The sequence below is a fragment of the Cornus florida genome, unplaced genomic scaffold (genome assembly GCF_030987335.1).
Source record: "Cornus florida cultivar Cherokee Brave unplaced genomic scaffold, ASM3098733v1 CherokeeBrave_3.0.0_Hap2_Chr08, whole genome shotgun sequence".
Classification (NCBI taxonomy): domain Eukaryota; kingdom Viridiplantae; phylum Streptophyta; class Magnoliopsida; order Cornales; family Cornaceae; genus Cornus; species Cornus florida.
The window spans coordinates 58331261-58331801 of NW_026775578.1; positions in this window are offsets into that span (position 1 = coordinate 58331261).

A 541-nucleotide genomic window follows, 5' to 3' on the forward strand; every position below is an offset into this window, starting at 1 on the left:
TGTTGATATTTGTAGAAGAGTAATAGGTAGATCAGACAACACTCCTCAAATACTCCAACCCTTTCAAAGTGTGATCGCTTTTACTTCTGTTCTTCAAGATCTTAACTCGATGTAGAAGAATTAAATCCTGCTCTTCATACGGAATCTCTAAATCTTCAATATAGCTCCAATTCTAATAAGATAGAGAACACAACTAAATCACTCATGAATATATGTGTGTGCTCTCAAAAATAAATTCAAAACAACCAGATTTGATTTTCTGAATTTTCTCTCTCTAAAAGGCTTTCTCAAAATATATAATTGATGATCCCTAAAGTCATGAATCAACCAATGTGTATGACAAGGTGTATATAGAGTTTAGAAAGTCCTAATCCCTTAGAAAATATGATAAATTTCGTGCATAGGACTTGGAAAGAAGTCTAGTCCAAAAAGGAATCAAACATAGTAAGAAAGGTAAGTTTCCATAACCTTTCAAAAGTCTTGCACCGGTTCAAGAAAGTTGGAACCGGTTTAAGAACGCCAGAAATAATTTTGAAGGCTC